The following is a 22,367-nucleotide window of genomic DNA, read 5'->3' as shown; positions in this document are numbered from 1 at the left end:
CGTGCTGCAGGTCGCTTCGTTGGGGTCGTGAAACTTGTTTGCTTGCTTGCTCGCTCGTGCCAGCTGTTCGCTGGAGACAGCCGACGCTTTACGCGCGTCATGGCTGAGCTAATCAGGGGCGGCAAAGTAGCGACCTCGAAGCACTTCAGGGGATTTTGGACCAGTTCCGCTGATTTGAAGTGCGCATTTACGCGCGGGCGCCAAGAGGAATTGGTGAGGCGTAAGAGCTGTGACAATCACTCAATCAATCAATCAACCAATCAATCAATGGGAGGCTTTGATGAGATCGCCTCCTTTCTGGGAGAATTTGGAGCCTCTCGGATCTTACTCTTCTTACTTCTTAGTATAACCGCAAATGCCAAACAGCTGCTTGGGAATGATCGCGGCTTTTCTTGCGGATGTCCCCGATCACCGCTGCGGCAAGCTATCGATCAACCCCAGACAAACGGCCGCTGATTTGGGGACGGTCCCCGACCAGAGTAGCCAGGTCGGGCCTGATACGTGTTCTCGATATAAATGGACGAATAACTGAGGGGAAACGGGGACGCCTAGATGGATGGGGTCTTCAGCATGGGGAAATACACTTCTACTTGTGTGTCAGAGATCACCACCGGAGAAACATAATAGGCGCTCCGTCTTTCACACGACATAACGTCCAGCAGTGTAAGCGGGTTCATCGCTCCTTCTTTCCACTGCAGTGGGGCTTGGCGCGCGCGCGCGCGCGGAAAGTCCCTTTCCGCATTCTTTGTAGGAGTCCAGATCGGATCTCTCGTCAGTGGCCAGCTCTCCGACAGGTAAGAGCAGTACTGCTGCCAACACCCCCCCCCACACACACACACACAAAGGGGCTCAGCTCAAACTAGTTGACGTCATGCATTAATTCGCACATAATTTGCATATGCCTGACGCACTCGTTTGCATATCATCGCTTGTGTGGAGATTTTCTGAAAATATGCAAATGATCCCACATAACCTATATGTTTATAAACAGGTTCAAACAGGTAACAGGTACAAAAAAAGAGTCATACTAACTTGCCATGTTGAGAGTGAAACGGTTTTTACCTTCTTTTTTGGGGGGGGGGTGAGATTTGGTTTCATAATGTTTGAGTGTGCCCAACTTCCTCTGTCTTGGGTGCAGAGGATACAGACAACGGGATGACTTGGCTGTTTGCTGCATACAGTTAAAGCTGCGTGTAGTGATTTCTGACCGCTTCAGGGCAGACAGCAGGCCCACAGAACCGAAACTCAGCATGCACTGGGCGCAAGGCAGGAACCCCCCCCCCCCCCCCTGGACAGGGCACCAGTCTATCGCAGGGTGCACACACACACACACGCACATGCACACATGCACGCTGGGATAGGCTCCACCCCCCCCCCCCGCGACCCTGAATTGGATAAGCGGGTATCGATAATGGATGGATGGATGGAAACTCAGAGCTAAACCGCTCCCCACCTCTCCCTGGTACTAGTCTCCTCCCAGAGGTTACGCCCCGGCTACGGTGGCCGAACTGTACCAAATGCAACTCCGACGTCCTTTCGCGTTTAGTCCCTTGTTTGATCGGGCGGTTTCTGAGCTTGCATGCTCAGGGAAGTTTGATACTGACAAGAGTTTCAGCAGGACGACGAAATAAGACTGCAGCAACTGTCATAAACTGCTTGGGTCCAGTTGCATACCCGGTGCCGGAAGATGGCAGGAGGCGTTCGGTCCGCATTGACCACATGCTGCCGAGAACAGGAGAGATTAGAGGACTGGCGTGGTACTTACCGCTCGAGGACAGAGATCCGCCATCATTTCTCCCAGCCACTCCCGGCCCAGCGTTAACACGTGCAGAGAGACCTCCTGGCATGGAAGTGCCAGAGCAGAACCAGAAGAACCCCAGCCCGAGAAGCTCCGCCGAGCCCACCAAGGCTCTCACTTCTCCGTCTGCAAACGACACCAGCGGTTCAGATACGGATATCCGGAGGGACTCGAGAGTGCCCCCTAGAGATTGGATTTGTAATTAGTTGATGGAAAAAGACTACAGAAAATACCCGTTAGCAGGTGGGGCTTTTAGAGTTTCATTTTTGGTTAAGAATGGTCTTAAATCTAAGGGGGAGATAGATTGGGTTTAAGGGGTTACTGTTCTAGCTTAATACAAACATACAGATGTGATTGGTTAGTGAGGTCATGTGACAGACTTGGAAAGCTCAGTAGAAGGCGAAGGTCTTGCAGTAAAGAGCGTTTAGTTAAACTGGTCTGCTGGCTGAAGTGCTCGTTAAAATGGCGTGCAGGTGTTGATTGTCAGTGCGATCCCAGCAATCCTCTCACATTACAAAGAGTCATTTGATTCGCTGTTAATATTGTAACGTGCATGGATAAGAAGACACGCTGGCCGGTGGCTCGCGAGTTTGAGCCTTTGGTCGAGCGGTTAGCGATGTCTCCTGCGGTGCGGGCGATACGTGTTCGCTTCCCGGCCGCGGCAACTTTGCGTTGTCCCCCGAATTCGCTACAATAGCAAAAGTGTTGCTTAATGCCGCTTTAAGACAACAATTCAAGTTTAAAACTTCGGGTTTTGTAAAACTGCTCCGGAGTGCTGACATTGTCTGGTAAGTAACGTTACTGTGTTGTCAATAACAAATAGCTGATTGTTCAACTTGACATAATTTTACAGCCGCGTTGAGGTTAACTGAGGTCATGTTTGTTAAGTTTATGTCTTATCTAACGTGTTGTGGAGCCCCAATGTGGCGGTACAACTTACCGTTAGCTAAAGCCATTTAGGCCCTGTTCACATATGGCATTAACGTGCATCTTGGGTGATCCGATCACGGTTGCTAACAAGCTAGCTAGCCAGTTAGTTAACCAAGTTAGCTTGCTGGGAAGTTAACATTAACCTGGGCAACAGTTCGGCGCAAATTTCGGTAAATGGCTAAAATGGCCGTGGTTAAAATGGCCGCAAAGGACTGAAAAGGCAAGTCTCTGAATGTGGGTTGTGCTTGTCGTTAGCAGCAAGCTAGCAGTCCTTATCAGTATTTTTGCTTTGTTTATAGTGTGACGTTGTTGTAAAGTGTTATGATATATTTTTTTTTCTATATTTATGATTGAAGTTAGTCAGAATGTTAAATACTCAAAACAACTTTAGCTCGGTAGCTAGCGTGGCCGAAATTAGTGTAGCCGGTTATTTTCTTGCCCGGTGCGGGATTCGATACGGGTGTACTGCACCACAAGGCGACGTCACTAACCGCTCGGCTAAAGAGTCAGACCCGTTAGCTAGGGGCTACCGTGTCTTATTAGTAATTTACATTAGCATTATAAAAACAAATGTTCGCTATCCTTAGCTAACGTAAAGTTGTACCTGGGTGTGAATGTGTGTTGTTTCTTCTTATCTAGTGTGAAGCGTCATTGGGTTCCTTGAAAGTCGCGATACAAAACTAAGTTGTTGTTGTTGTTGTGTGTGTGTGTGTGTGTGTGTGTGTGTGTGTGTGTGTGTGTGTGTGTGTCTCGGCCCTGTGACGGCCTGTCCACAGCAGCATAAAGCGGTTTGGATGAAGGATGGATGAAGAGAAAGCAAGTTAACGATACGTGCAGTTTATTCATGTTTTAGTCTTGCTGCTGTTTGGCAGACTGTCTGTCTGTCTGTCTGTCTGTCTGTCTCTCTCTTTCATTGACAGCAGTGTTTGGCGACTCTCCTCCAAGGTAGGCAGCAAATGTTGGCTCAGAAAGTCGCTAGGCTGTTTTTCTAAAATACGTAGGATCACTCAAGGGGTCAGTTGTGTTTCGTTAGAATCTAGCTAAAAAGTCGATAAGTTAGCAACAGTGAAGAGCTGTCATTTGGACACTCTAAGTGCCCATGGTGCCCGCCTACCAAAGCTGAGCCCGTACTGGAGGATCGGATCGGCTTCCTCTAATAGTATCCGTTTGCAGAGACCCTGCAGTTCGAACTCGGTGCCACCTACAGGAATGGAGTGTAATAGCAGATGTTTGTTTTTTTTTTTTATTCCTTTTTGAATTTTTAGACTTTCACCTACAATAATATCATAAAACTGAAAACATTGCTCCATACTAATCAGTGGTCATTAAGTAGTTAAATATTAATGGCTGTTACATTCCAGTGAAACAGTGAATGTTTGCTTTTAGAGAAAATGTTATGAAACAAATTTGTGAATCAATCGATCAATCAATCAAGCAATCAAGTTGCATTTTATACAGCGCTTTTCTAGCTGCAACAGCCACTCAAAGCGCTTTACATTTCTGGTCAAATCTCAATTTCAGACACCTGTAACAATACAACACAAGCCATTTTCTGTACAATTGCTACCTATTTCGTATGCGCAAGGCCACTGAAATGTGATTTACAACGATTAACTTATCCATATGTGCATCAACATGCGTCCAAAAAGCATCTGTAAATGTGAGCAGCTTTTATAGCCTCCAGGGATGTGCAACTTGATCCAGAAAGGGTCGGTGTGGCAAAAACAAGCAAAATGTTGCTTGTCATATCATTTTGCATTAAAATCAGTTTTGCGGTGATGGTAATGACATTTTGCTGTTACAACTTTGGAAAAAAAAGCATTATATAAAACTTATTTTGTAGCACCATAAAAGCTGTGCTAAATTATTTGTTCCAGACCACTTAGAGCTTTTGAAAAAGAGAGAAAAAAAAGTTTTAAAGAAAATTATTTTTTCAAAGTTTGAAAAGCCAAGCATCACATGGATTCAAAGGAAAAACCCCACTAATTTTAAATATTTGGTTTAAATATTAAATTGGTGATCATAAATAGATATATAACATTGAACTAAATATATAACATATCTAAATATAAGACACATAATTAAACATTTGAACAGAAAATTTATATTTGGCTCATATCTTAAATCTGTCCTGCTAAATAAATATTTGCTGACAAATTATACATTTAGGTTAAATGTTTTATCTGTATCAATGAAATAAGTGTCTAGCTTGCTGTTAAATATTTAACTTGTATAATAAATCTTTGGTTGTAAAACTTTCAGTTTCTGAAAGGCTACAGGCAGGGCTTAACATTAAGCACTTTCAGGCTATTGGCGACCGGACAACTAAATCCACATTTTAGATGTCTGAAAAGGGGGGGGGGGTGTAAAAAGGAAACACCACTAAAATTATCACGGTCAGAGAAAAAAAATCTGGAAGAAAACACAAGTCAACTTTCTTGGCCGTGGCATTAATGGAGGGGCATGCTCTGTTTTTTTTTACGGCGTCTGCAGGCTCAAACATGCTGTTGATCTGAAAGTGCTGGCACTGTGGAAGTTTCTTGCCTTCTCTGGGAAAACAGCACATGAAGCATCGCCCTGGAGGCTTTGTGTTTGCTCACCATGTACTATGAAAGGATTCTCAAGGTGCTTGATCTCCCTAATAAAGATTTTCATCTAAACCCCCCATTAGAGAGTCTCACTCACCATCGACATCAGCGCTCATACTGTGAAGGCTGGTGGTGACTGTGCCACAATTACAGAGCAGTTTCTACAGGTAAATACATCATGTTTATAAACGCACTCTGCATTATGCTGCAGGTTTGACAGAAAGCCGCTTTTTTTTTTCCACCATGGCAATGCAGACAATCATGACCTGGATCCAGGCGGCCTCTGTGAGTTTGGGCCATGTTCAGTATCCTCAGCTGTCTGAGAGGACTCAGCCGGATAGCCAGTTTTATTCCTGCACTAGTACTAGGTAAGAAATGAGGTGTATTTACGCTCTGTTATCCTCAACAACTTTCCTCTCTTTCCCTTCTTTACCTCCTCCCTTCTAAAGTGCAATTTAATTTAAGTTTTTATTGAGTTTCTTTCTTTTTTCTCCCCGACTGTACCTGGCCAATTACCCCACTTGTTCGAGCCACTGCTCCACCCCCTCTGCCAATCCGGGGAGGGCTGCAGACTACCACATGCCTCCTCCGATACATGTAGTTTATTGATTTTCTTTAAGGAAAATTAATTCAAATGAACAAGTACAAAAAAAAAAAAATATATATATATATATATAAACAAGGACTAAGACAGCAATGACTTAACAAAAGCACAGCATCATCTCTACAGCATTTGTGACATTAATGCTTCAAAAGTGTTTTTTTTTTTTTTTTTAATTTTTTAAATTATTTTCCTCTTCCTCCTCTTTCTCCCCAATTATACCCAACCAATTACCCCACTTTTCTGAGCCGTCCCGGTCGCTGCTCCGCCCCCTCTGCCAATCCGGGGAGGGCTGCAGACTACCACATGCCTGCTCCGATACATGTGGAGTCTCCAGCCGCTTCTTTTCACCTGACAGTGAGGAGTTTCCCCAGGGGGACGTAGCATGTGGGAGGATCACGCTATTCCCCCCAGTTCCCTTCCCCCCTGAACAGACACCCTGACCGACCAGAGGAGGCGCTAGTGCAGCGACCAGGGCACACACCCAAATCCAGCTTCCCACCCACAGACATGGCCAATTGTGTCTGTACGGGCACCCGACTAAGTCAAAGGTAACATGGGGATTTGAACCAGCGATCCCCAAAAACAGACATTTTAGGGGTACATCTGTGTTACCAGCTTCATTCCAGATGCAGTTGCAGCTTTATTACCGACTGGATTTTTCACAGGCAATGTGGATTTCATCATATTTTCACAGATCAATTGAAATGTCATCCAGGACTGGTAACTCTTTAAATGCGAACGTGTTCAAAAGCAGCCATTCCGGTACGTTCATGAAGACAACAACAGCAACAGCGTCAGTGGACCATAAGAAACGAGAACCTGCCATCCTTGGAAAACTGGCTGTAGCAATGTGGGAAATCCGAGTGAGTTGAGAAGAAACGATCTAGCCTCTCTACAGAAAAGGAGGAAGAGAGCCCCAACATGTCTCTGGGAAGGAAATAGTCAATCTACTCGTGTCTGAATGAGTGGTGAACTGGCAAACTATTCCAACACAATACTCTCTGTACGCACATTAGAGGACATGTGCTGTCTCAGTCCCTGTTTAACAGAACTATAAGCGTTTTAACGGCAGAACACTTTATTTAAGTTACATTGAACAATGACAGCACGCTAGCTTAGCATTTCGCCTCACAGTCACCTCACAGCCACAAGGTCCCGGGTTCAATTCCAACTCATTTGTGTGGAGTCCGCATGTCCTTAACGTGTTTGCATGGGTTTCCTCCAGCTACTCTGGTTTCATCCCACTGTCCAAAGACATGCATGTGGTGTGAACTGGTGTTCCTAAATTGCCTATAGTTTTGAATGATGAGTGAATGACTGACTGTGTGTGTGTGGGGGGGGGGGGGCTGCAGTGAACTGGTGATCTGTCCAGAGTGTCTCTCTGCCCAGTGCCTGCTGGGATAAACAAGAGAAGAAGAGAAAGAAAGCCACTTTATTTTGTCATTGTGCAGGTTACAATGAATGTGTTCTCTGCATTTAACCCATCCTACTGTATAGGAGCAGTGGGCAGCTGCAGCACCCGGGGACCAGCTCCAGTTTTTCATTCCATTGCTTTGCTCAGGGGCACAGGCAGGAGTATTAACCCTAACATTCATGTGTTTTTGATGGTGGGAGGAAACCGGAGCACCCGTAGGAAACCCACACAGACACAGGGAGAACATGCAAACCCTGCACAGAAAGGACCTGGGACAGCCTGGGGTTCAAACCCAGGACCTTCTTGCTGTGAGGTAACAGTGCTAACCACTGGGCCACCGTGTCGCCCCAGCCCCTGTCACCCTGACTTAGATTAAGCGAATATAGGTGATGATGAATGTTTTATTTTGCGTTGTCCTTTGAAAAGAAGTCCTCTAAGTCTGGTTTAATGTTGTAAATTGGGGTGATGCTTTATCTGCCATCAGTGCCTTCTCTGATTTTGAACTATATCCCAGTTCAGGATTTGAGATCTTCAGAAAGTCCTCCAGGGTCACCTTTAATCTACTTGGCCACTGTTTATGTTATGGTGTCTGTTATGCCCTCCTACCTCTATTCGCCTCCTTCGTGAGAGGCTGGAGGACGTTGCTGATCGCTTGTGCCATCCCTCGCATCCTCCTCATCCCTTTGTGGTGGCGAGTGAATAAATGTCTGATAAACGGCTGATACATGACTAATAGGTGGCTAATAGTGTTGAGGCTTATATTTTAGTTGAAGGGCAATACTGGGGCTGGAAAGAAATGTGATTTATACATTTGCTTCATGTCAAGTGTACTTCAGAGTTGTACAAATTAGTCCTCCCGTTTATTTGAGCAGCAAATAAACGAGAGAGAACCCCTTGAGGGAGAGAAACCTCATTCAACCAGTCGTTGTCTGTCGTGGGTGTGAACACAATATCGGAAGAGTAAAAACTGGATACTGGAAATCTGCATTGGGGTTGTATCCCAGAACAACTCAAGATGAGTTTTACACTAATGTTCAATAAAATAATACTATTATATTAATTTATTGAGCATTATTTTATTTATAATAGTGCTAACGAAATTGTGAGAATTAACAACAAGGTTGACGTTTTCTTAGCATGAAACATCATAAACATTCTCTTATGACACTGTTATAATGCTTCCTATTGGATGCAGAGCACACATGCAAATGGAACTGTTTTAGCGGAGCGTAATGTTATAATGCACTGTCTCCATTCAGCCTCGGCTAATTATCTCTTATCTCTGACATCATGTTATGTGATGGGTCAGCTACCTCCCAGATATGACAAATTATTGGACTCTAGCAGCCACCATGATTTTGTAATCCTTACGCCGCCCTATTGTATGCACATTATGCCCGCCCGTCTTTCGGTCTGTATGTGCACCATACTGCTAAATGCTGGAAGCCACACCGACATGTACCCTGGCTCTGTCACATGACGGAAGCTAAGCAGGTGTGGGTTTGGCTAGTACTTGGATGGGAGACCTCCCGGGAAAACTTGATTTGCGGCCGGAAGTGGTGTTATTGGGCTAGTAGGGGGCAGTCTTCCCTCTGGTCCTAATAAAAAAAAAACACTGCAATGCATTTCATGCAAAAACTGCATGAAATGAAACGACAGTGTTTCTGATTCTGGCTGTGCTGTAGGAGATTGCGTCCTTCAGATGAGACGTTAAACTGAGGTCCTGACTCACTGTTGTCTTTAAAGATCCCATGGCACTTATCACAAAGAGTAGGGAGTTCCTCGGTGTCCTGGCAAAATTCCCAACCTGGCTCTCTCCATCTGGCCACCTAATCCCCCCCCATGTAATCGGCTCAATGATTCCTCCCTCTCCACCTCAAGCGGATTTGTGGTGAGCGTTCTGGTGCAAAATGGCTGCCGTGCATCACCCAGGTGGGTGCTACACATTGGTGGTGGCTGAAGTGAGTTACCCCCTTCAATGTGAAGCACTTTGGGTGTCTAGAAAGGCGCTATATAAATGTAATGATTATTATTATTCTAAATATGCTCATATTCCGTCTCTCTCCTCAGGGTGGTTCCCGAGTCGCCTCATAAGCTTCTGCGGAGGGTTCGGGTGGAGGAGGCAGAACTCATTATAGAAAATGCTGCTGAGAGTAACTGAGTCCCCGGCCCTCAGGTCATATTTGCGGCCGGCGACTACGTGCAGCTCACAGTGTTCACACGTTGACTGCCAATTATGCTAACTGTGATGTCTTTCTTAGTGTAACAGAATTAGCCCTTGGTACTGCCTCAACCTCCAAGCAAAATGTCCAGCCAATATAAGAGACTACAGCTTACACCACGGTGGCGTGATGTGCTGTGTCTGTTGTTTGCATTCTTGCGTGTGAATCAGCAAAATAAAGGTGAAGAGGAGCAGCGGACGTATTTGGACCTGATCTAACGCGAGGCACAGAACCATCCTGAACATCATCCTGTGGTAATATGGAAACCTCACCAGGCTCCTCATTCTGTCAGACTCATTAGTTTTCATGTACTTTGACCACATTTAGTTTCAAATATGAATGTACTTGAGATGAAAATATGTTGGGGGTTTTTTTTTTCAACCAAAAATATCTACAGTGACTTGCAAAAGTATTCATACCCCTTGAACTTTTCTACATTTTGTCATGTTACGACCACAAACATAAATATATTTTATTGGAATTTTATGTGAAAGACCAACACAAAGTGGCACACAATTGTGAAGTACAAAGAAAATTATACATGATTTAAAAAAAAAATTTTACAAATAAAAAACTGAAAAGTGCGGTGTGCAAAAGTATTCAGCCCCCTTTTCTCTGAGTGCAACCAATTGCCTTCAGAAGTTGCCTGATGATTGCTGAATGATCGAATGTTGACCTAATGACTAAATAGAGTCAACCTGTGTGTAATCTAATCTCAGTGCAAATACAGCTGTTCTGTGACGGCCTCAGAGGTTTGTTAAGAGAATATTGGGGAGCAAACAGCATCATGAAGTCCAAGGAACACGCCAGACAGGCCAGGGATAAAGTTGTGGAGAAGTTTAAAGCAGGGTTAGGCTATAAAAAGATTACCCAAGCTTTGAACATCTCACGGAGCACTGTTCAATCCATCATCCGGAAATGGAAAGAGTATGGCACAACTGCAAACCTACCAAGACACGGCTGTCCACCTAAACTTACAGGCCGAACAAGGAGAGCACTGATCAGAGATGCAGCCAAGAGGCCCATGGTGACTCTGGACGAACTGCAGAGATCCACAGCTCAGGTGGGGGACTCTGTCCACAGGACAACTATTGGTCGTGCACTGCACAAATCTGGCCTTTATGGAAGAGTGGCAAGAAGAAAGCCATTGTTAAAAGAAAATCATAAGAAGTCCCGTTTGCAGTTTGCCAGAAGCCATGTGGGGGACACAGCAAACATGTGGAAGAAGGTGCTCTGGTCAGATGAGACCAAAATTGAACTTTTTGGCCTAAATGCAAAACGCTATGTGTGGCGGAAAACTAACACTGCACATCACTCTGAACACACCATCATCCCCACTGTCAAACATGGTGGTGGCAGCATCATGCTCTGGGGGTGCTTCTCTTCAGCAGGGACAGGGAAGATGGTCAGAGCTGATGGGAAGATGGATGGAGCCAAATACAGGGCGATCTTGGAAGAAAACCTGTTGGAGTCTGCAAAAGACTTGAGACTGGGGCGGAGGTTCACCTTCCAGCAGGACAACGACCCTAAACATAAAGCCAGGGCTGAAATGGACTGGTTTAAAACAAAACATATTCATGTGTTAGAATGGCCCAGTCCAAGTCCAGACCTAAATCCAAATGAGAATCTGTGGCAAGATCTGTAAACTGCTGTTCACAAACGTTCTCCATCTAATCTGACCGAGCTTGAGCTGTTTCACAAAGAAGAATGGGCCAAAATTTCAGTCTCTAGATGTGCAAAGCTGGTAGAGACATACCCCAAAAGACTTGCAGCTGTAGTTGCAGCAAAAGGCGCTTCCACAAAGTATTGACTCAGGGGGGTTGAATACTTTTGCACACCGCACTTTTCAGTTTTTTATTTGTAAAACATTTTTTTCAATCATGTATAATTTTCTTTGTACTTCACAATTGTGTGCCGCTTTGTGTTGGTCTTTCACATAAAATTCCCATAAAATATATTTATGTTTGTGGTCGAAACGTGACAAAATGTGGAAAGTGGGCATGAATACTTTTGCACGCCACTGTATGTAGAACAAATTTTCACATTTGGAACAAGCAAATGTGATTACACAGTGGGTGGCCACACTCCTGACACCGCACACACTTAACACACATACATGCATGTGCACAGAGACACACATATATGTATATACACACACACACATATGAATGTACACACACAAATACACACACAGACAGTTGTAATGCAAATGCCAAGTTCTTGTTGGTTTCATGGTATTTTAAATCAAATTTTTTATATTTTATAATCCAGTATAGCAAAATATCACAAATAATCTAAATATGATTAATCACCTCCATGATCTTCTATGGTCTTTCTCTCAATACTGTTAACCTGGATGGAGATGCCTACCTCCCCCAACTGCTTCATTTCTGCAGCTTCAGAGATGGTGGCCCATATTGGCACCTGGCTGCTCATTCACCGAGCGGCCGAACCCACCTTCCTGTCCGCCATGCTTATCTTCTGTGGCGTCACACTTCTAATCATTAAGCTTATTCCCGAAGGTTGGTACCCTCTGTGACTAACATGCCTCTATTGACCGATGGGATTTACTTGTCAAAGCAACTCTCAGCAGGATTTGTGGTGGAAATCATTATGTGCTCAGTACACAATATCAACTGAATAGTCAAGCCGACTGAGCATTGAATACACACATGCTGTAAGATGAATCATGACCGCCGCCGGCCGGCTGCATCATGTTGAATTGGATGTTGCTCTGTTTAAATGGCCTTGTCTGTGTCTCTAGATGTGTATGTCATATGCAGGTACCTGCGATCCCGAGCAGGATAAATTGGATAATGGATAGATGGATGGATAATGCAGATACTGGTCCTGTTAGGGGAGCTGGGTGTGTCTGGAGCGTATGGTTTCCTCTATTTATTTTCTGCTGCCAGCTGTGGTCAGAAGCATGGGCTTGGGGGTGCTCTCAATAGCTGCACACATAGGCAGCATCTTCTCTGCCTATGTGCTCTACATGGGCAAGTACATTTTGAATCTGTGTCTGTTTTGACTATGGATTCGTTTGTTGTAATGCTCATTCCCTTGTTTGTGTAGCCACAACATGCACTATCTCGAACAACACTGATTGGATTTTGGTCAAACTCAAGGAATCTCACCACAGTATATCAGGAAAAAACAATGGTATAGTGTTTTGAAAGAGCATCAACATGAGAGTGTAGAAACATGACCTTGAATACTTTGGGACGACATAAATTCAAAACTTCAGAAATCAACAACTCTACACTGAGAAAATTGCACCTTTAAAGTTTTGAATATGCTTCTATCTTGCTATTGTTTCTTCTTGCTGTGAGCGAGTTTTAAATATTTTGTGGTAAGATTACTGTGTACTTCGCTGAGATTTGAACTTGGAAGGCACCACACTGAAACTGAACAGGATCATCTCTTTACCATATAATAATAATAATCATCATTATTATTAGAACCATGATATCTGTCTGCAGATGTCATGGTTCTCTGGTTTCCAGGTTAGGGACACGGGTGTCTGTCTGCACTTTCACTGGGTGGAACGGTGGCCCAGTGGTTAGCGCTGTCGCCTCACAGCAAGAAGGTCCTGGGTTCGAACCCCGGGGTTGTCCAACCTTGGGGGCCATCCCAGGTCGTCATCTGTGTGGAGTTTGCATATTCTCCCTGTGCCTGCGGTGGGTTTTCTCTGGGTGCTTCGGTTTCCCCCACCATCAAAAAGACATGCATGATAGGGTTAATCCTCCTCTCTGTGTTGCTGACCAAGGCAATGGAAAGAGGAACTGGAGTTGGTCCCTGGGCGCAGCATGAGGGTGGCAGCCCACTGCTCCAAGCTACACAGATTACAGCTAGGATGGGTTAATTTGCAGTAACTGAATTTCCCCAAGGGGATTAATAAAGGAAGCGTAATTAATTGACTAAGTAATTGTCAAAACCTGACCGACCAACCAGCTGTATAGATCTAATGAGCTATTCATTATAGTGCAAGATGGCACAGTCCCAGTGGTTAGTCAGGTCCTCCACCAAATGAAGGGCCCAGGCTCAAACAAGCAACTTTTCAAGTCTCCCTATGCAAGATATTTACCCAGTACCAGATCGGTAAATGCTTTAAAGAGAATTTACCCCATCATGAGCATCACTGAGCTATACCATAACCTCTATCATAACTTATTTATAAATCCACCACATATATACACACTCACGCCTTCACCCGAAACGAGTAAAACACAAGTTAATACAAAGATAGTATATACAATATGATTCACTATCTCCATATTCAAATGTGAGGCTGCACCCTAGATGAGGACACTATTTGGTGCTCTATAGTGTCCCTTGGCAAGATTTTCTGTTGTTTGGTGGCACAGCATAGCTGAGACGGCCACAGAGGAATCCTGTTGCTTTTTTGCCAGAACTGCTGCCGAGTTGACAAACGGAGCTGCCGGTTGCCAGAACCGCTGCTGAGTTGACTGTGCAGAGCCGCCATGGTTTACCCTTTTCGGGTACTGACAGCTGGGTAGACCACATATAAATAACTCTCAAACTATGAAAGTCTAAAAATTCCAGAGGAATTCCAGTGTTTTAACATGGCAAACTACCAATAAAAACTACACCTAATACAATTAATGTGAAATGATTGCACCCTCCCATCACGACTGGCAAATGCTCTTTACTTGAGACAATCTCCTCGTATTTACTTATGCGATTTGATAATACCGTGTCCTTGTCAAAGCATATTGCAAAACTGCAGTCAAAAGTCAAACTTTTAATTTCACTCCCATCCTGCTTTCTGACTTTAGAAGAGTCTTTCCTGCAATTGTGTGCTGCTGTATACAGGCCTACCTGCCGTTAATGGCATAAAATTCAGATTGACACATATTTGCTTCATCCTGCTCGACCCGTCTTACTCGGTTATCAAGACTTTTTTAAAATGTTCTGACACAGTCTTGGTTAGACTGTTTGCAAGCTCCCTTTTGTGTTCCTCTTGAGTAAAAGGAACATTTACGTGATATTAACAAATGACCGTAAAGCTCTGTAATGTAATGTGGTGTATGCTTTTACACTGATATGAGGTACTGTAACACTGTCGTGGTCCGGGAGAAAATCTGTGTCCCTGACATCTAGCTGCTGTCCAGCTCACTTCGCCCCTTCTGCCTGCCGAGGGAGTTTCCCCAGTTCTTCTTCTTCACCCTTGTTTACATTCATCCGTGGGCGAACGTCTCTCCAACCACTCAGCTGATCGCGGAGGTGACCAACAGACTCTTTCACCCGATGCTCCAAAACACAAGTCGCTCAGGACATATGAACAGCATATCATCTGTGCTTGCTCTCCACTATTGAGCTGTGCGAAGGCTCAGCGCCTGGCACTTTCACATCCCTGCAGAGGCCTCCCTTTGGAGCATCCTACCACATTAGTGTACTTCTTCTGCCGATCCGCAAATGAGGAGAGCAAAGAGTAAAAACGCTGAAATGCTGCATGGAAAACCGCATTGCCAGTGTACAAGCTTGCTTTGGTTGCACAGATCGGGATGTCTTCTATAGCTCATGCTCCGACTTCAGTGAACTGGCACACTACATAAGCCTTTTCTGTGTGGACTCCAACATTCCCGGTAAAAACATTACAGTCTTCCTTAATAACAAACCACGGGTTACTAAAGAACTTAAAAATGTCATAAACAAGAAGAAAAGCATTTTTGTATAGCGGGACTAGCCAGGAAAAGATGGAAATTACCAAAGAAGTAAGGAATGAGGGAAGAAAAGCTTGGAGGGGAATTAAATCTACATCCTCGATCACTCACAGAAACAGTGACAGTAACGGGAAACCTCGTAAAATTGAGGAAATAAAAGATACCGATCTCCCAAATGTTTTTAACCGCTTTATTCTCTTCTGACTGCAATATTGTCATTGATCAGGAATGTGTTAGAGGTCTTTTAAAATGGGTCAACATCAGGAAGGCCCCTGGTCCAGATCACACTGGGATACTGTGCTGACCAGCTTAGCCGTGTTCTCCACCATATCTTCCACATGTCACTTGACTGTAACCAAATCCCTGCTATCTGGAAATCCTCTACTGTGATACCTGTCCCGAGTACACCCATCCTAGACCAGTTGTGCTAACATCATTAATAATGAAAACCCTTGAGAAAATTGTTAAAAACCTTGTTTTGTTAACTGTGGGTGGAAAACTTGATCCACTGCAAATTGCTTACCAGGCAGGGAGCGCTGAAGAGGAGCCAAACCTTTTTATACTTATAACCTAGTATACAAGTACTTGGAAAAGCCACAACCCCATACCAGGCTTTTGCAGCTGCATCTTTTAATAGATTGGTTGCTATGTGATTTTAATTTTCCTCACCAGCTTGTTTTATGGATGGTGGACTTCTTAACTGACAAAGAGCAGAGGGTGTCTAAGACTCTGTGGCTATGAACACAGGCTCACCACAAGGGTGCGCCCTTTCACCCTCACTTTTTATTATGTATACTGATGCATGCAGGAGCAGTCAGGGAGACTGAGTTGGACAGGAGGGCAGCTGTTTGGTCAAATGTTGTGACGACACTGCGTTGCCGACTCTTCTCCGTGGTCCAGAACCAGTCCACAGGAATGCTCTCACCGATATTATTTCCTGGTGTGATAACTTCTCGGATTTAGATGTTTCTGATACCAAGAAACTGATTATTGATTTCAGCCGTAACGGAGATGCAGCCAGAGAGTGCATCATTCATAATGAAAGTGTGGAAATGGTGACATCATACACATATTTGGGTACTATTATCGATGATCATTTTAAATTTGATATAAACATTGAGGCTATTGTGAAGCGGGGCCAACAGATGATTCACATTCTCCGCCAGCTAAATTCATTTTCTTTCAGTCCCGTCGTCCTCTGTCACTTTTATCCATCTTTTATTGAGGGTCTCCTGAGTTTTTCTTTTACCTGCTGGTTTCACCGCCTCGTGGGAAAAGACAGAAACAGCCTGAACAGCAATGTTCAAATCTGTTCAAGGAGATCTGAATTCTTTTGGCAACCAACAAATCCTCCAGAAAGCAGCAAGTATTGTCTTCTTCTGCACTTGTGCTTGCAAATGTAATGTCTCTGTCGCCATCAGGGCGTCATTACATTTTAGCTACTTGTAAAACTAACTATTATTCTAAGTCACTCCTTCCCTCTGCAGTTCCACTACTGAATACTCTGTACCGTTTTTGGGGTTGTTTTTTTTTAAATCTGATCGTTTTATTGTGTTTACCAAGTGTATCGAGCTGGTCAATATTATTAATTATAGATTTTATAGATTTTATTCCACATTTAGCTCCCTGGAGTGTTATCATTTATTGTTTGTGTTGTTTGTTTGCATGTTACTGTGTTTTGTGCACAACAAACTGCACCAAACAAATTGCCCGTAGTGGGATTAATACAGTTGTATTGTGTGGTATTGTATTGTAGGCGGCACGGTGGTTAGCGCGGTCGCTTCACAGCAAAAAGGTCCTGGGTTTGAGCCCCGGGGTAGTCCAACCTTGGGGGTCATCTCGGGTCGTCCTCTGTGTGGAGTTTGCATGTTCTCCCCGTGTCTGTGTGGGTTTCCTCTGGGTGCTCCGGTTTCCTCCCACAGTCCAAAGACATGTAGGTCAGGTGAATCGGCATTACTAAGTTGTCCCTAGGTATGAATGTGTGTGTGTGTGTGTGTGTGTGTGTGGGTGTGTGTGTGTGTGTCGGCCCTGTGTGATGGCCTGGTGGCCTATCCAGGGTGTCGCCCCAACTGCTGCCCAATGACTGCTGGGATAGGCTCCAGCATCCCCGCGACCCTGAGAGCAGGATAAGCGGTTCGGGTAGGGGCTGGATGGATGGTATTGTATTGTATCGTATTGTGTTGTGTTGCATTATTGCATTGTATTTTATTGTGTTGCATTGTGTTGCATTGTATTGTATTTACAATTTTTGATTTTAGTTCACTTCTTATTCTGCTTGTTGTCCTCAGAAGCTCAGAGCAGGCTCCTCTCTTACATTGAATTTGGCCTAATCCGCATCCTGGCTGCTGTTCTTGGTATTTTGCAGCCTGACACCAAGGACTGCAAACTCCATGACAACGTCAGCCAAGCCAAAACCATCAGAACGTGTGTTCATTTCGGATAGGACATGACTTCCTGCCGCTTTCTCATTTATTAAAAGAAGAGGAAGAAGAAAAGTCACAAATGGGTTTCAGTTAGCCGTGAGGGCGGCAGGTAACAGCGATCCCCTGTGACTGTCACCCTGTAGGACCATCTCCACTCAGAAGGAAATTATGAAGTGTGTCTGGTGCTTCCCATGAGCAGGTTCGAGGTCATGACTGAGTTTTGTGGATTTTAGCTGGGGTTATCTTTCAACATGTGGTAATATTTAAGCAATAAAAACACAAAGGGGGGGAAAATACTTTAAAACATGACTGCATAGTGTGCAGTATTTATACAGGCACAATCCTCAAGGAAAACTTCCAGCTCGCCCCCCCCCCTCTCTCTCTGTGTCTCTGTTTGTGGGTATTTTTGTGTAATATTTTATATTCTGTTATTTCTTTGGCCATTTTAGCCCCTCTTCTTTAATTACGTTCTCTTTTCCCCTTAAAGCTTTTAGCCAGTGAGGAGGAAAGCTGCAGCCCACTCCAAGACAAGGCAAGAATGGAAAGAAATTGGCAGTTTTGGTGATGAACTAAGATCACCTTCACGTGTGGTGTAACAGCATAGCCTGCATTGACTAAAAGTAAGAAAGCAAACAAACAAACAAAAGAAAAGACTGGAGAAATATTTTCATCTTGTTTGGTTGTGGGGTTGCAGTCTGAAGCAGCTCTGACGTTTCCCTCCATTCTGTCGCTCTTAAATAAATGTGGCCACAATCCAGCCATCCATCCGTCCATCCATCCATCCACCCATCCATTATCTGGCCACAATCACGACTTGAAAAATACTTGAACCCTGCCCCCTACAGGTGGATAGGACGTAGTGCAAAAATACAGTGCGGCAAAAACGAGACGAGGTCCAATTCGCCTCATATTTTTTTTTTTCAGCCCTTATTTTGACAGTGTTACAAAAGAATGCACATGTAAATAGAAATGTCATAATAAATCATATCAAACGAAGAAAGAAACATTGACTGAAAAGGTGAAGGCTGAAACTTTAGGTCGTTACGCCTACCCTTTTTACCTCATGCGAAACACAATCCCAAGCAAGTCTGAAAATACAAAATTTCATATGTCATGTGTTATGCTATATTTCAATCATCGTGTCACTCCATTGTGTTTATACCTCCATTTATATTTGTTTATAATGTTATTTCTGAGCATTTTTTTTAAAATTCACGAAGTGCACTACGCATTTTTAATTCCCTGTCACAGTTATTCCATTAATTAGCCCCTTTAACAGTTATAAAGCTATTCTTTATATTTGTCCTTTTAAACATGCATATTCTTCTAAGTCCGTACTGACTCTGGTTTGAAACATGCTTTGTTGACAGTCAGGAAGCACATTCTTTTTTACTTTGTGCATTACTACTACCACCACCACCACCACTACTACCACCACCACTACTACCACCACCACCATTACTACCACCACCACCACCACTACTACTACCACTACTACTACTACTACTACTACTACCACCACTACCACCACCGCTATTACTACTACCACCACCACCACCACCACTACTACCACCACCACTACTACTACCACCACCACCACCACTACTACTACTACTACTACTACCACCACTACCACCACCACCACCACCACCACTACTACTACTACTACTACCACCACCACCACCACTACTACTACTACTACTACCACCACTACTACTACCACCACCACCACCACCATTACTACCACCACCACTACTACTACCACCACCACCACTACTACCACCACCACCACCACTACTACTACTACCACTACTACCACCACCACCACCACCACTACTACCACCACCACCACTACTACTACTACCACCACCACCACCACTACTACTACTACTACCACCACTACTACTACCACCACCACCACCACCACTACTACTACTACTACTACCACCACTACTACTACTACTACTTTCGGCTGCTCCCGTTAGGGGCCCCCACAGTGGATCATTCGTCTCCATTTCTTCCCGTCTTCTGCATCCTCTTCTGTCACGCCAGCCACCTGCATGTCCTCTCTCACCACATCCATAAATCTCCTCTTTGGCCTTCCTCTTCTCTTCTTCCCTGGCAGCTCCATGTTCAGCATCCTTCTCCCGCTATACCCAGTATCTCTCCTCCACACATGTCCAAACCATCTCAATCTTGCCTCTCTTGCTTTGTCTCCAAACCGTCCAACCTGAGCTGTCCCTCTAATGTACTCGTTCCTAATCCTGTCCTTCTTCGTCACTCCCAATGAAAATCTTCAACTCTGCCACCTCCAGCTCCGCCTCCCTTCTTTTCATCAGTGCCACCGTCTCCAAACCATACAACATAGCTGGTCTCACTACCATCTTGTAAACCTTCCCTTTAACTCTTGCTGGTACCCTCCTCTCACAAATCACTCCTGACACTCTTCTCCATCCCGCCTGCACTCTCTTCCCCTCTCTTCTGCACTCCCCGTCACTTTAAACAGTTCACCCCAAGTATTTAAACTCCTCCACCTTCGTCACCCCTACTCCTTGCGTCCTCACCACTCTGCTCTGGTTCATGCATATGTATTATGTCTTATTTACTTTGTATATTATTTGTGCAATTTTAAATTCAAAAATATCACTGAATTTTGAAGCACGAGAGTTAATAAGTAGTGCGTTGGTTGGTTCATAATAATCCATCTGGTGTCTAATTCTTATAGCTCTCTTCTGTAGTATGGAAATTGGATTTGTGTTGGTTTTATTTGTGTTTCCCCCTATACCTCCACACAGTAAGTAATGTATGGAACTATAAGAGAACAAACAATACAGTATATTTAGTGAGTTCTGGTTCAAGATATATTTCGTTTTATATAATAATCAAATGGATTTAGACATTTTTGATTTAACACGATTTATTTGCAGTTTCCAACAGACTTGGTGATCTGTTGTCACTCCCAAGAATTTGTTTTCATAAACTCTTTCAATTTCAACATCATTGGTCTTTGTTTTGATAGTGGAACTGATTTTACAGTTACCAAACACAATGGATTTAGCTTTATTGAAATTCATTGGTAATTTATTAATGTCAACCCATTTCTTTAAAGTTTTCATTTCTCTTGAATATTTCCAAAAGTTGTTTCATGATTTCCCCAGAGCAAAACATATTGGTATCATCTGCAAATAATACAAACTTTAATAATTCGGACGCATTATAGGTGTCATTTGTGTAGCATGGGTCCCAGTAATAATACTAATTGATAATAATAATAGTAATAATAATAATAATAAATCAAACTTATATAGCGCTTTTCTAACTCAAAGTCGCTTTACAATAAACGGGGTGAAACTAGACAACAGACAGACATAACACAGACATACAGGGGTGGATGGGGAGGGGGGCGACTTAAACAGATACACAAAAGGGCAAGAAAAAACAACAGCACTGTAGACGTTGATGTTGTGTAGGGGTTTACTCCTGTAGCCTAGTCCTCTCCCGGGGTCTCCACTAGGGGCAGTGGCACTACTTAACCCATAGCTGGGGGCTGGTTCGTGGGCATCAGGGAATATCCACACACAAGTGGGCCTGCGTAGCGCACGTCTAGGGGCCAGACCTGCTCCGAGTCCCTTGTAGTTCAGCCAGGGTCCAAGGCGTACCCAGTTACCGTGTGTCGCCACGAGGAGGCGCTACACATGGCTTGCTATTGGAGAGGCTAGTATGTACTGGCAGGGAGAGACTTACACGCTCGGCTCTCCTGTTCGCGTTTCTGCTCGCCAGGGGTGGAGGTTGAGGGTGAGACGTGACAGACACACAACACTACACCAACACACTAGACGCGTCACAACAACCCCACCTCTTACACAAGAACACAGTACAGAGCTTTGAGGCGCCCCCCTCTGGTGACCGTTCTGAGTTCAGACTCAGATGATGCCTATTCTCAAGATGACGCCTCAACCAGGCGTATGTTGCTGCTCCACCCCCTCTGCCGATCCGGGGAGGGCTGCAGACTACCACACGCCTCCTCCGATATATGTGGAGTCGCCAGCCGCTTCTTTTCACCTGACACTGAGGAGTTTCGCCAGGGGGGCGTAGCGCGTGGGAGGATCACGCTATTTCCCCCCCCCCCTCCTCCCTGAACAGGCTCCCCGACCAACCAGAGGAGGCGCTAGTGCAGCGACCGGTAGGCAACGGAATAGCCTGCTACACTACCCGGACGCCCCCTTGTATAATCTTTGTTGTCTGTTGTTATTGCTATTTCCTCCACTAGTTAGTTCCGTTACTGCCAGTGAAGTGGACCTGTTGGACAGAAATCCATACAGGTGAGAGGTGATCACTTAGTAAGCTGCATTTATCGAGGAATCTCAAGGTTTTTAACAATTTTTCTATCTCTTGGAGAACTGAGGAAGCAGAGAAACCGGTCCATAGTTGGAAAATAAATGTTTATCCCTGTTTTTATAAATAGGAATTACCTTGGCTCTTTTCATTTTGTTGGGAGAAATGCTTATGTTGTGAAATGAAGGGAAGCTTGCGGTTACCCTTTACGTGATGTAAAGGATATTTTTAGGCGGCTGTCTTTAATTGATGCAGTAATTCAATTTTTATATATATTTAGCTCAGTATGAGTATTTTTCCAAATATTGCCTTTTGACTGTTTTATGGTGCATGCTGCTGTTAAGTCCATTTTAGTTGTATAGCCCAATA

The 22,367-nt window shown here is 44.3% G+C and overlaps 1 pseudogene; it reads left to right on the top strand.

Moving 5' to 3' along the window:
* Positions 1-267: 267 nt before the first annotated feature.
* On the top strand, positions 268-17,683 carry LOC130124437 (solute carrier family 22 member 4-like; annotated as a pseudogene).
* Positions 17,684-22,367: the final 4,684 nt, after the last annotated feature.

Source organism: Lampris incognitus, chromosome 14 (assembly GCF_029633865.1).
Source record: "Lampris incognitus isolate fLamInc1 chromosome 14, fLamInc1.hap2, whole genome shotgun sequence".
Lineage (NCBI taxonomy): Eukaryota > Metazoa > Chordata > Actinopteri > Lampriformes > Lampridae > Lampris > Lampris incognitus.
This window is presented reverse-complemented; position numbering and strand designations above follow the sequence as displayed.